This window comes from Peromyscus californicus, unplaced genomic scaffold (genome assembly GCF_007827085.1).
Source record: "Peromyscus californicus insignis strain IS unplaced genomic scaffold, ASM782708v3 Scaffold_5__1_contigs__length_169319896, whole genome shotgun sequence".
NCBI lineage: Eukaryota > Metazoa > Chordata > Mammalia > Rodentia > Cricetidae > Peromyscus > Peromyscus californicus.
Genome location: NW_026294573.1, coordinates 115,055,242 through 115,067,870, shown reverse-complemented (window position 1 = coordinate 115,067,870; position 12,629 = coordinate 115,055,242).

Below are 12,629 nucleotides of genomic sequence, written 5' to 3'. Positions count from 1 at the left end.
GCAAAACATTCCCAGTGTCACTAGGACGAGAACTAAAAAGACCCCAGAAAATGGTCAATATTGTGAGAGCTACAAATTGCTTTTAGGATTTATATTTTTCCAGGCTTCTAAAGGTAGCATTTAATATAATAATCTGGGTGATTTCCCCAATTTAATTATAATAAAACAGAGATTTCCAAATCCCATTTCTTATTACTTTTCATTGAGATTTAAGTATTGTTCATCCTTAAAACCAGAGTGATTTTTTTTTATATCAGAAAAGCTATTTACCCCTAAGCCTGGCAGGTATAAATTTTTAAGGGAAATAGACATGACCAGATGTTGACATGTTTTCCCTCCTAAACTGTTTGTCTGGACAAGCCCGAGAATGACATAAATTCTTGAGAATTTGCTTGGCCCGTGTTAGGGTCTGTGGCTGCTGTTTGTTGTATTTGGTAGAAGACACAGGACGTTGACATGTAGTTAGCACTTGGGTCCTGTGCTTTCCACCCATTATAGCACTTTATCCTCATCAATCCAGGCAACGAGAAGGCAATATCCCTGTTACATTCGAGATGCTGTTATGCCACATGGCAGTGCAGTTGCTACAAGCGTGAGGGCTCAGGATTTATCAGATGACCCCTGTGTTTCTAATAAAGCAACTGTGCTGTGGGGCTTACCCGGGATAGAAAGCTCGGAAGACATGAAGCCTTGTTTCCGAAGACAGGCAACTGCTTAGCAAACAGCCCGACTGGTGAACTGGCAAAGCTGAGGACCTTGAGGATGTGCTCAGCAGGACAAATTTACCTTGAAGGCTACCTTCTCACATCATTGCACGCACCCCAAATCTTAACCTGCGGTTCCAGCAATCACTTCAGACTCACAACTAAGAGACTAACAAGAATTGGATTTAATATCATCGGAGCCCTTCTTTTCTACAACAAGAACGGCAGAAAGCACAGTTATAACATCTATCACTACCAAGCACTTACCAGGCAATGTGTGCAGGGTATCCTTGGTGTTATATTAATCCATCTTCAAAAATCCCTAAGCTAAGAACTATTATTTCCCCATTTCAGGGGTGCATGGAGTTTGGTTTAATGTATGAAACAGCCCTGCTGAGGTGACCCACGTGGCTAACAGCAATGTGGGGGCTGGCAGTCAAGTCTGTTATATGCTCAAATTCTTGGGTACTATTACTCTGTCCCTCTCCACCATCGCCTCCTCTGTCCACTCCTCTCCCCAACCTCAACTTCTCCAAAAGACAAGCCTACTCGTGCGTTTGATTGGGCACCAGACAAAATCAGAGAGGGGATTTTCTCTGATTTATTCACTGGTTTGTCTAATTTCTTACAATTTATAGAACGTATACAAAAGAATCTCTCCCTCTATTAGCGGCTCCTTTTATTGAGCTCAGATTTTCTCCACTGACACCTGTCTAAGCTGCACCCTATCCAAAAGTGCGTTCATAATATGGAAAAGCTTCGTGAAAATCCAAAGGGAAGCCAGATACTCCAGCAAACTCTGCAGCACCATAGCACAGGAGCAAAGGCTCCAGCTTATGTGGGAGACAGAAGTCCTTTCCTGCTCACTGTTTAGTCACTGCTTTTGGAATACTTTCCAGATCCTCTGTTGGAAGAGTGCCTTGGACGCTTCCTCCTTTTATTATGAGAGCAGGTTCTCATTTATTTTCAGTCTTTGTTTGTTATCAACATTTCCCCCAATTTTAAAAAGGGAGTTATGAGGTTTCTGTACCTTTAGACACACAATATGGAACTTTCGCCTGACTGCATTGTTACTCAGCTTGAATGTCTGAATCAAAGCATACTGGTGTTAATTGATTGGAAACACTGGCTTATTTGTTCACAACTGGAAATCAAAGCTGATGGGCTTGACCTTGTCTCCGGGGACACATATCACCAAATCCTTGTTGGGAATTCTGCTTTACAGAAAATGAAAGTGGAAACAGCAAGGTGAATTTTGCTGGCATGTCACCTGATGGGAATGTTTGTCTTTTCTCATAAAAGCCTCCTGGCACTGCTGTTTGGTGCTAAGAGTCTCCGAAGGAAGCCAGGACCACATTTTATGCTTATTAATCTGTCTGGTGTCCGGAGTCTCATTTTACGCCTTCTTCTCTGTCCGTCAAAGTCTCATTCTAAGCATCCTTCTATGTCCATCAGGGGAAGACTCTGTTGGCATTCCCCACAAGACTTTAAAAATCAAAATCCTGTGTGACCTTGGAAAATTTAGCTGACAATTTTTAAATCATGTAACTTGTGGAAAGAAAATAAGAGACATCCCTGCTTATTTTGCCTGTCACCTTGATTACTCAAATCACAGAATGACATCCTTTTAATGGCTGAAAATATCCTCTCTAATTTGGGTTTAAAGGAGTTTCTAAATTACTTGTATTTCCTTTTCACATTTGAAGAGTAAATACTCCACAGAAACTTAGGAAGTTGTGGTGACTGGAGCTTATAAAGTGAAGCGAGTAACTTTTCCCTAACCCCCACTGGGCACTGCTGCCAGTTATATGGTGGGTGTGCCTGGGAAAGTGAAAGCATTTAGTGCCTAAAACAATGTTTCTCCCCTTTGTGGGGTTGAATGACCTTTTCACATGGGTCACCCAAAAACATCAGAAAGCGTTACAATTCACAACAGTAGCAAAATTAGAGTTATGAAGTAGCAATGAAAATGATTTTATTTTGGGGGTCATCACAACATGAGGAACTGTATTCAAGGGTCCCAGTATTTGGAGGTTAAGAACCACTGACTTAAACTCAACTGTCATTTTAGGAGTCAGGTGGCGTTGGTGGCATACACCTTTAATCCCAGCACTCAGGAGGCAGAGTCAGGCGGATCTCCATGAGTTTGAGGCCAGCCTGGTCTACAGATCGAGATCCAGGACAGGCACCAAAACTACACAGAGAAACTCTGTCTCAAAAACAACAACAACAACAAAAAAAAAGAATAATTTAGGAAAGACCAGTATTAAAGACCCAGTATTAGCTCATTGGACTGAAATCATCTGGCTACAGGCACTCATGGAAAGCTCTAGAAAGTCAAATACAGATAGCAAGAGGTTTCAGCTATGGCAGATCCCACCTGGAAAGGAGAGATGTTTCTGCTGTTGTCACAGATAATCCGACATCTGCCACTCTTGACAGCTGCAGAATCCATGTTGAGTCCTTATTGTACAAAGTAGGCATTATTTTAAGATTTCCTGGGGAAGCTGAGAGCCCTAAATTTTCATTAACTTGAGTCTGGTACCTGTGGCTTTGGGACACTAACAAAGAGAAGGAAAATGATATTCCCTTTCCTTTTCCTGCTGTGAGGACAAACAGCACCTGAAGCCACTTTTACAGGGCTCTGGGCAACTTGGGTCTCAGCCCAGATGTCCCCATGTTCATTGGATTCCAGAGATTCTGTCCCTGAACATATCCATATTCCTAAATAATGAATCATAGCCTCGTTTTGATGACTTTGAGAATCTAGCATGTCCCCAAGGGCTCCACTGAGGGCGCTGTCCTGCATGCACCAGCTACACAGTGGTACAAGCCATACAGCTGCTCTGCACCGAGAAATGAATCAAAGTAGCAGCAGTTCAGGCTAATTCTATCTCTTCCTGTAATAGGTTAGCTGTCCTCCATTTCACCCACAGGAATTAACTGCCCTGAATCACTCCCCTGCAGTGAACGTTGCTCTGTTGTATTTACAGTCACCACAGCATAATGTGATGCTTGGAGTCCATGTCTCTTCCTATAGGGTTCTTTAGCCCTTCTGCTTTATAGCATGAACAAGTGGTAAGATTCCTATCAAGAATGCATAAATAAGCTATAAGCTATTGCTGAAGGGATTCATTTCTTTTAATTTTTCTCATGTATTACATGTCAATTGCATTTTCCCCTCCCCCTATTCCTCCCAGTCCCTCCTTCTAACCTTTCCTCTCTCCCAGATCCACTCCTCCTCCATTTCCCCAGGCCTCCCAGGGATATCAACTGAATACAGCACAACAACTTACAACAAGACAAGACACATATCCTCAGTCAAAGCTGGTCAGGGCAACCCAGTAGGAGGAAAATGATCCCAAGAGCAGGCAAAAGAGTCAGAGACAATCCCAACTCTCACAAGACCAACAAGATTCACAACCATAAAATACATGCAGAGGACCTAACCCAGACCCATACTGGCTCCCTGATGGTTGCTTCAGTCCCTGTGAGCCCCTATGGGCACTGCTTAGTTGTTGATTTTGTGGGCCATGTTCTTCTGGTGTCCTCAACACCTCTGACTCCTATAGTCTTTCCTCCTCACTCTTCCTCGGAGTTCCCCAAGCTCTACATAATGTTTGGCTGTGGGTCTCTGCATCTGCTTCCATCAGTTGCTGGATGAAGCCTCTCTGATGATGACTGGGCTAGCCCGTCGTCTATGAGCACAGCAGAATACTGTTAAGGATTATCTCATTACTTTTTTTTTTTTACCAATCATGTTTTGTTCTACCCTACGTCTTTGGGGTATCCAGCCTCTGTTCCTTGGCCATCTAGGCAGTGCCAGGCATGGGTTCCCTCTCATGGCATGGTCTCAAGCTGGATCCTTCATTTGTTGACCACGCACACAAGTTCTACGAATTACCCCAGCACATCTTGCAGGCAGGATAAATTTCAGGTTGAAGGCTTTATGCCTGGGTTGTTGTCCCAGTCCCACCACGGGAAGCCTTGCCTGGTCATAGAAGATGGCCAGTTCAGGCTCCATATTCCTCATTACTAGGAGTCTTGACTAGGGTCATCCTTGTAGATTCCAGGGAGTTTCCATTGCACTACATTTCCACATTGCCCAGCCCCCCAAATGTCCTACAATTCCAGTGATTTCTCATCCCTCCACCACCACCACCCCCATGCCTGATCTGAAGTGAGGTAACCCAGACCCAGAAAAGCAAACATGGTATGTGCTCACTTAAAAGTGGATAGTAGCTGTTAAGTGATGGTTAATCATGCTACAGTCCACAGACCCAGGGAAGCTAAGTAACAAGGAAGGCTAAAAGGGGAAATGCATGGATCTCCCTGGGAAGGGGAAATTGATTTTGCAGGTAGGCTGGGGGCTGGTGGGGATGGGAATGCTGAAGGGATTCTAACAGAATTAGATAACTGATAGATTAGCTGAAGCTGGTACTCATTTGTAATAGACTTAAACTACTTCCAATGTAGATAAAAGAGATAGACTAAAATATTATATTCCCCCTACTTATTGCTAGAAGACTCAGAGTGGGTTTGGCCTAGTGAGTTGTTTCATCACCCTAGTGAGAAAGTCAGAACAATATTGTATTGCTTTCTGCAATATGAGAATGAGAGGCCCATCAGAACACTTATGAACATTACAAAGGAAATGTCTGATGTAAAGGACAACAGAGTTTTAAAAAGTAAAATGACTTACTATATAAGTTAGAAATTTTCATTGCTGCTCCTAGTAATATGTTTTTAAAACTAAAATAATCACATTTAAAATACATTCTTGCTAATGTAAAAACCTTAAAAATCATATTGATTTCCATTAAGAAAATATGCTTAATCACTCTTTTACAAGCCATCTTTCAGACATTTTAGGCAAGAACAAATATCCGTGCAGAAAATCACATCACTGTAGTCCCACTGCGTCTTTCCTATGGCCACGAATGAATGTTTGCCCGAGTCCATTCCACCTGAATGGAAAGTCTCTGGTGACTGTTTTGAATTGTTCCACACACTAAGCCCTCTCTTCAAAACAGCTCTCATCGTGGCAGTTTTTCAGTCTGTGTCCAGAATGTGGCCAGAGCTCACTGAAGACCTGGAAGTGCTCACTTTAAGGACAAGGTTGACTCCTGACGACAATGAGCCTCTGAGATGCCTTTTGTCACATGAATATCCAGTCCAGCTACAAGTGGACTTTTGACTAAAACAAATACCAGGAAGTTCATTCACAGCACTTGGCTTATTTAAATAACTTGTGTGTTTCTTTGGCTATGAGGATAGACATTGGTTCTCTCATGTTTACAAAAGTTTGTTCAATTACTCTAAGTCTGATTCTCCTAATTTTGTTGTTTTTCTATGGTTATTATAGCTCCCTTGGCTAAAAATACACAAAAATTTAACAAGAAACAAAACCAGCCACTCCATGGCATAATTTCTATTCCACTTTAAAATTTGCAGTTTCTTTCAAATGACATTTGGTCTGTACTGAATCCCTAGGACCCCCCATTACAATTTTCTGATAAGGACACTAAGTCTCCTTCTGTGTGATTGCCATAAATAAATTGAAACATAAATAAATAAATATGTTTAAAACTCCAGAGCATTAGATTAACAATTTGACAATTAGATTTCTGACTTTCAAAAAGACTACTCTTTTCCTGCTATATATTGTCAAAGAGTGATTTTCAAACTGGTAAAATCATATCACTTAGACAAGCATACAATGAAACCAGCGAGCAGATAAAACCAGCCCAAAATTTACTTAAGAAGATTGCCTTCTCGGACAAATACATGGATATGTACAATATAATAGGTTGTTGACTTAGATGCAAAACTGGTTAATGTTCACCAGAGCCACAAACATAAACCAGGGGCTTATCTGATCAGTTCAAACACACAGTTTAACCTCTGCAAGCACATATTTCCCAATCCCTTAAAGTGAAAAGCAATGCTCTTCTCTGCTCCAAAAGGACTTCCGGTATTCTCCTTTGCTTATTTCTATATTTCAGATAATTTTCCTGACAGTGTATGATGGCTATTTTACTTCAGACAGAAGGAAACCTAAAGACATATTGCTATGAATTTTCAAGTAATGGGGAATTGGCTGTGAAATGCTGAGAAATTGTAGTATTGCAGAGAGAAAACTTGGCCCGCAGGCATTAAGAATGGCAGCTATTAATTTTCAGTGAGGAAATCAAGAGTACCTGCCTGAAAGGAAGGATTGCAAATAATGCCAGGCTCCCAAAGAACAGCTTTGCCTAGCGCATGCTCTCTCTGTTCACCACCTTCTTCCATGACAATAGAGAAGATGATTTTCTGTTTGGTGGGCAGATGAGCTGGAGGACAGTGCAAGGCAAAGGGAGGTCACTCACCCTCACTGTTCTACCCTTCTCCTGTCCCAAACTACACTTACTTTTTAATTAGATTTCATATTTTCCTCACTCTGGGTTTCGTCAGTGACTTCTGAAAGACAGCACTTGATTTGAATGAGCTACATATTTAAACACAGAGATGTCTCGCTACCTCCTCTCCTGTGATATTCCCGGAGCCTTTGGTGTAGGAGTTGTGTTGCAGGTATCATTTGGCTTTGGGCACCCCACATTCAGTTATTCTATTTATTTTGACAAGTTGTGGTTTCTGTAATGGTCGCTTCACTGATGAGGAGTAGCAGCTCCACTGATCTGCGGGTGTAAGGATAAGTATCCAGATAGAAGTTCTGCTGACTTAGGAACGTGACAGTAGGAGGTTCTCCTCTAATTCCTAGGACCTCACTGGCCATAATTGACTGGGTTGACAGTCCCGGGCATGAATTCACCCCTCCTGTTAAGTGGGCTTGAAGTCCAATTAGACGGCTGCTGATTACCTTCAAGTTATAAATGTCTCTATTGAGCCCTTGAGGATATCTAAAGAGGCAGAAGACCAGGATGTCTACTGTGAGATAATGTCTTCTATTTGTGGCAGGGAAGATGCATCCATGAAATCTCTAAATTAGATTCACAATGACACCACCGATGGAGATGCCAACAGGAGTAAGGGAAAGCTCACATCTCGTTCTACCCTAGGTGAAGGGCTACCTACAGGCAATCAATAGCTGTTGAAAGAAAGTGAAGCAGTCTTCTCCAGGGATGAGCCCTGATAGGTTACCCAATCTGAAGCCATCAACCCTATATACATATACTTATGAGAAACGCTGAATGGACTCAGAAGGCTGTATTTATAAGTGTGTGTGTGTGTGTGTGTGTGTGTGTGTGTGTGTGTGTGTGTGTGTGTGTGTGAGAGAGAGAGAGAGAGAGAGAGAGAGAGAGAGAGAGAGAGAGAAATAATTGAAGAAGTGGTCATGAATTGTAAGGGGAGACATGAAAGGAGTTGGAGGGATTGAGGAAGGGGTAGCAAGGATGGAAACACAGCATGAAAATCTTGAAACCATGTTAAATAAATAAATAAATAGATAGATAGATATACACACAACATAATTTACTCAGGGTTGTCCAGCAGTTTCTTCACAATTACCCACGTGTTTCTCAGTGACAAGTTTAACCTGCTTTGAAGTCCCCAGGAATAGTCTAGATACTTTCATTGCAAAGAAAGGGAGGCAGGCAGAATAAAGTACTGTTTTAGACAACTGAGGAAAAGAAAGTCCCCTCGGCCCGAGTCAGCTGTTCCCAGTGGCTCCTCTCCACACCTTCCTGCCTTGGCCTTTCCTCGACAGCCATTATTGTGCTGGCTGCATGTCTGTTTTATCTGTTTCTCTTCCCCTTTGCCTTCACTCTGAAGTACATACTGAGCAACAGTTGCTGATATGTCTTACTTGACAGACTCTATGTCAAGGGGTACTAGAGAGTGAAAGCACTCAGACCCAGTCGAAATACTGAAACTCCCTGAGGGTCCTGAGAACCTCAAAGATGCTTCTAATTTTGTATCCTTCAGGACTTGAGATCTTTAATTAAGAAAGGATATAAATATAACAAATGTTAAAGAATTCCCTAAAGTTTAAGATAGGGACCCCAAGATTATGCCAGGGATAAAAACCGTTCCTTGAAAATTCTTGATTGACTCCACTAATGAGAGACTGAGATTTCTTCTTCATAACCCTGTGCTTGTCTCCCGATTAATTTCCTCCAGTACTTAATCTTCAGTGCATGACACTTTAACCACTGAGCTTATTATCCTAAAAATAGTATCCTAGCTGTGCCATCTCGGAAGAACATATGTGAGCACCTCCTTTCCTACATGATTTCCTTAGTTGTTTAAATGTTAATATCAGACCTCCACCAAACAAAATAAATAATCATACTAACAGAGATAAGTAAATTTTCATACAGCAGAATTTCTCAACACCTATGTGCAAAAAGACTTGTATGTATTTTCCGACTGTGAAACCTCGCTGGAACTGATAGATGTTCTTTTAAGGGAACAAAGAAGAGAGTCAGCATTCCCACCTGAGAGCTGTAGTGTATCTCCATCTATACAAACAGATCAAGGCAGCTCACTCCACACCACCTTGGGCTGTGCCTTGTCAGTGCATTTTTATGACAAATTTGAAGATAAAAATAAATTATGGAGGATTTTATCGAAACTCTAGGTTAAGGAATTCATTATGCCAGGGGAACACGGTGAGAATCAGGCATTCAGACAGAATGAGAGGGAACAAATTAGGTTTGGTAATAAGACGAGATTTATGTTTCAATCCCTTCTCTCTTGGCAGGGTTCAGTGACTGGATGCAAGGGGAAGTATCTCAGTGCACATAAAACCTTTGCGAGAAGTGTAAGATGCTAAAAGCCTGACTGTAGTCTGTTGAATATCAGAGCACTTGTTGTCATGAAGGAGGAGGCCTCCATATGTCAGATTTTCCTAAAATTCGAACATGCCTGCTAGTCCCACCTCCTAGAAATGCTGCCCGGCTTCCTGGACACACAGTCCCTCCCTCGTTTGCTGGCTGAAACTCAAGATGAGCTTGGCTTCTTGCCAGGTTGCCCAAGAATAGATAATCAATAGGAAAAGCGGGCTGACCTTGGATTTCTCCTTCACTGGTTCTCCAAATAGCAGCTCCTACCTCACTTTCCATTAACAAACCTGTATTACCTACATAATTTTTGAAAGCATGGTGTTAAACTTTGAGAATAAAAATCTTCTGTATGGTTCCCTAGAACACATCCTAAAACTTTCATCTCCTTCACCATTGTAATATTTTAATCCCAGTGGTTCAGGTCTACAAGAGAAAGCACTTCCGAGTCACTTCACAGCTCTGGGAAAGCATAACACAGATGGATGATACTGTGCTGTCAACGTTTTAAATGCTGATTCTAAATAGGCTCCAGAATGCTATTTACACTGTCTGGTACATTGTGCAAGGACCCTTGAAATTGAAGTGCTTAATTAAGTGACAACTATTTTAAGATGGTCAGAAAATATCATACTTCCCTGACTTGATCCTCTTACCGACCGCAACCAAGTGGAGGGAAACGATAGAACATGTAAATTGAAAAATCTCTTGGCTGTACATTGCCTAACACAACATGCTTGTTGCTATGTATAAGCAATGCAACACATCCATTCATGCCATCTCCAGGCCTCTGGGTCACTCTTCATCCATTCAAATCCTTTCACCAGTCCAGGGTCCAGTATTTATCCTCCCGGCCATATGCAAAGCACACACGCTGCCTCATTCATTGACTGTTTCTTAGTGCTTTGTCGTTACCTGTAGAGACATTCTCTGTCCTATGGAATGCAGCTACCTGCCACACAGAGGTATCATAGACAATGATTTCTCTTCTTAAAGGATGAATTTAGACATGGCACACTTTCATCATCAGCCGATAACTTTGTGCTTCTTCAACCATTTCTATAAACTGCTGAGGATCTACGAACCACAGGCCCATTTTCCTCCTCTGTCTTTCCCGTCTCTTCCAGGCTTCATCTCTCCTTCCAGATTAGTTTACTACCATCTCTAAAAGACATTGACCATACCAGCCTGCCTAGCACTCCCCTAGGAGCTGTGCTCCCTCTGATTCCCTGCAGCTCCATCCAGTGTCTCTGATCTGCATATTTGTGACTCTCTTTCAACTCCTGGGCTTTAGGGAGCGAGCTCCATCTTCTGGGAACAGGATCTCCACTACGCACCTGTTGGGAACATGGTGTACCCCATATTTCATTCTTCAGGGAAGACTTTCCTGTTTTCACAGGTTCAAGGCTCCATTCCATATATCTAGAACATCTCCATGAAACACCACTTCCCTCCCACAGTATTTTATATCCGAATCTATGTTACTCTCACTGAGTGAGCTCCATGAGAACAGAGACAACATCTGTCACATTTCCATTCTACCTCTAGCACCCGCTGGAGTTGCTGAATAAAATGTATTCTAAAGTAACAACTAGACATGTTTACATGAGTCAGATGAAAGCTGTCAGAGTATTCAACCTTAACGAAAAGTCTAGAAAATGAGTCTTCTAGCTAGTCACACCATTTTAAATCACTTCAGTGACCTGTAGTATATTACCAGAACCATGGTACTCTTTTACCCCAACACATTTCCCATGTGGAGTATGTTCATAAATCCTATATAATTTCACCATGCACTGTGTTTATTTTCAGAGCACACTCTCTGGAATGTCTGTAGGACAATGGCAGAAGCTTTCTGCTGTACTCACGGATGCATCCTCATCTAGCAATGCCCTACTACATGAATGCAGAAAAGCACGACTAAAGGGCATAGATAATGTTTCTACCTGTTACTCATTTTACAAATTATCAGTGTTAAAAATACACAGATTTTACCCCATCTATGTCGGGAGGTATATAAAACAAGTTAAATAGTCAAAGACAGTGCAACCTAATTTATTTGTATTTCAAATGCGCTTTCACCCACAGGAGACCAAGCTTCCTTTGTTACTACATTTGAGGACCTTTCTCATCCTCGAGAAGTGACTCAGCACTCAGGTGATGCAGCACACAAGGCGAAGAGAGAAGCCTGTTGCAGGAAACTATTGAAATTTTCATGAAATCAAAATCGTTGAAATTTACATCCAAGAACCCAAATTGCTCTGGCAATGTTCTCAGTGTAGGGGTTTAAGGCAACACTGCTGTAGAAAGAACATAGTCTTGAAATGGATGTCAAAAATTGCTTTTTATTTGTTTGTTTGTTTGCTTGTTTGGTTGGTTGGTTGGTTGGTTGGTTGGTTGGTTTTTTTGAGACAGTGTTTCTCTGTGTAACTGCCCTGGCTGTCCTGCAACTCTCTCTGTAGACCAGGCTGGCCTCGAACTCACCACCACCACCACCCAGCAAAAAACTACATTTAAAAAAAAAAAAAAAAAAAAAAAACTAAAGCCATACGTATAATGAGAAAGGGGACTATTCTTACATCATCTCAGGGCATATCATTTTGTAGAAATTCAATGAAAGCATGTTTTAAAATGTTAATATTTATTGATTAAAATGAAAATGGAAGGGGCTAGAGAGATAGCTCAGCAATTAAGAGTACCAGCTGCTCTTCCAGAGGACTCAGATTCAATTCCCAGCACCCACAGGGCAGCCAATAACCATCAGCAACTTCAGTCCTAGGAGATTGTTCTGACCTCTGCTGGAATGGCATGCAAATACACATGGTACCTAAACATGCATTCAGTCCTAGCAGTGGTGGCACGTGCCTTTAAATCTTAGAACTTGGGAGGCAAGAGGCAGGCAGATCTCTGCGTTCCAGGCCAGCCTGGTCGACAGATCTACAAAGTGAGTTCAAGGATAGCCAGGGGTACACAGAGAAACCCTGTCTCAAAAAAGGGGAGGGGGCCTTTGTTTGTTGTGATGAAAGAGGATGATTAAAGGTTAAAAGAAAAGATAAAAATTCACAATATACACATATGGAACTGTCAAGGAATTTTTAGTGGCTGGAGAGATAGCTCAGCTTCTAAGAGCACTGGCTGCTCTTCC